The 2,525-nt window shown below is 38.5% G+C and overlaps 1 protein-coding gene across 1 annotated transcript in view; it reads left to right on the top strand.

The window, feature by feature from the left end:
* The window catches only part of nrm (neuromusculin), a gene marked incomplete at its 5' end in the record, with an annotated part of 472,198 nt that overhangs the window by 246,107 nt on the left and 223,566 nt on the right, over positions 1 to 2,525 (top strand).

Genomic DNA, 2,525 nt, shown 5'->3' with positions numbered 1-2,525 from the left:
AATGGGACTGGTCCTGAATGCACCGGTAGCAAGCCGGATACCCGTATGATGTATTGAATCGAGCGGATATGAATGTTGAATTGAAGTTGAATTGAATCGAGAGGATATGAATGTTGCACTACAATTACACTACTGTGTCAGGTGTAAAAATACCAGAGTATATGGTATTTTTTAATCATGCTTAAATATCGAATATGTCTCCGTTTTATGTAATTAATATTTGTTCTATTCGTTAATTGATTTTAATTAATTATTAACTTTAAAAAGTTTTAGTTATCTAATTTTCAGTTTGTTTCTAGAAAACGGATGTCTGTCGCTGTACTAGTGACTTCATCGATATAATTTTAAGTAAACAGATGACTTTCAGCAGTTCAATATTACCGTCAAAATATTTTAGTTAAATAAATAAATAGGAGATTTGAGAGCTATAACAATAAAAGGCTCACTTTTAAACCTCGCCCTTTTGTCTAAGCAGCCCATCTAAAGCAAATTACTCCAAATTAAGACATTCATAAACCGAAGTACTATGCATGCATAATGACGCGCAATTGAAATAAGCTACACATCCAGCTGATGCTTATTAGACCCTTGTTGCGAGTGAATAAATGCGAAGTGAATAGAAGAGGTAGGAGCCTCCTGTGAGTAGTATACATGTTGCTTGCTATTCAAGGAACCAGGTTTTCATCCTATTCAGCTGAGCCGTCTCCGTGAGTAGCTCATTACGTGAGAAGCCATTACAGAATTGCCTGCTGCGGAGGAAGCGGTCAGTTGCGAGCTCGAGGGGTGGGCAGAATGCAACTGGAATTCGTCATTGTTTAGGAAATGCTTTTGTTTCTTTTTTAAAGGTGCATCTCATTTGAAATAATGAAGTAGGGAGTGCATTTTCATTGGGGAAAATTGGATGAATGAAAAGGGAGTGGTAATTAAATAATGGAATTTTGCAAAAAATATGCTTTTTCAATATTTAACTATTATTCTGAATCATGATTATTAATCAAGTAGAACAGAATGGAGGGAAAAGCTTAAGAAATGAGATTCATTTTAAAGATGTAAAGGAGAATCATACATAATAGATCCAGTCAAATCTAGGAGTCAAATTAACATAAAAGGTTATTAAAGTATTGGTGGTGGCTCGGATGGTTTCAGTGCAATCTCAAAGGAATTAAGCAATCAAAATCAAAGACAAAGGAGGCGAAGGCTGACGGAAGAAACTGCGAAGGAAGACAAACCTCTAATGGGTATGATTTTTATACCCATAAAAAGTATCCTAGACAAGTACGTCACATTTTGAAGCATGTCACTTTTGAAAAGCAAACGTTTTAATTAATGTAGCTATCTACACACTGAATTAATTTCGTTTCTAAAATGCACTGTGGTTCAAATTTAATTTTAAAATTATAACTTCCCTCCAATCCCAAATCACCACCCTTGAAGAATGGTGCCAAAACTTAATTAATAAATTTAGGAGGATTAAAATAAATTAACCAAATCACATTTACCCTTCGTAGTAAACCTTCGTCTTGCCCCACAGTATCTTTTAATAATACCCCAATTATTCCTGTTGAGCAGATCCGTTACTTAGGACTAAAAAGACTGAAAAGACTGAAACTGCTCGTTGATTCCGACTATTACAACATTTACTAGGCAAACGGTCCAAACTTCCAATCCATTACAACAGACTGATCTACATGACTATTATAAGGCCTATCTGGACATACGGAATTGAGTTATGGGGCTTCACTAAACCATCTGATTTCTCTCGAATCTAATCCTTACAGTCCAAAATCCTTCGTAAAATCCTTAATGCTCCTTACTTTGTCACAAATCAAATCATCCATCAGGACCTCAATGTCCCCTATGGTGCCGATTTAGCCAGAAACAGATACCAATCCTTCCATAATAAACTTCCCAACTACCCAAACCAACTTGTTTCTAACCTGGCTTCTCCTTCTAACTACCTAATAATCCTCTTAGGCGTCTGAAAACAAGATGGCATCGAGATCTTTTTCTTTAGAAATGTTTTTGGAGTTCAATGGGTAGATTCTCTACATGTCATAATATAACTTACAGGAAATTTCCTTGACGTGTATATATGTGTCGGGGTTGTCTGGTCTTAGGCGATTTCTCCAGCCTGATATCTTTTTACAGAAGGCCCACGACAAGGCGTATTCATTAACAGGTTAGAAAGGAAGGCCGTGCAGGGGATGAGCCCTGGACACTGACTAGGTAAAGGAGGTCTAGGTGAGAGAGTCTGAGGCAGAGCAACAGTTCTAGTTGCCGAGATGAAGCGTACGGACTAGAACTGTCATGATAGGAGCCAGCTTACTAGTTGCCGAGATGAAGCGGACGGACCAGAACTGTCATGATAGGAGCCAGCTTACTAGTTGCCGAGATGAAGCGGACGGACCAGAAAGCTGAATAGGCTAGGTGCAGCTCTAGTTGCCGAGATGAAGCGGACGGACTAGAGCCGGGGAGAGACGGGAAATTACACTGGTTGCCGAGATGAAGCGGACGGACCAGTGTAA

Source organism: Halyomorpha halys, unplaced genomic scaffold (genome assembly GCF_000696795.3).
Source record: "Halyomorpha halys isolate HHAL.00 unplaced genomic scaffold, Hhal_1.1 Scaffold48.1, whole genome shotgun sequence".
NCBI lineage: Eukaryota > Metazoa > Arthropoda > Insecta > Hemiptera > Pentatomidae > Halyomorpha > Halyomorpha halys.
This window is presented reverse-complemented; position numbering and strand designations above follow the sequence as displayed.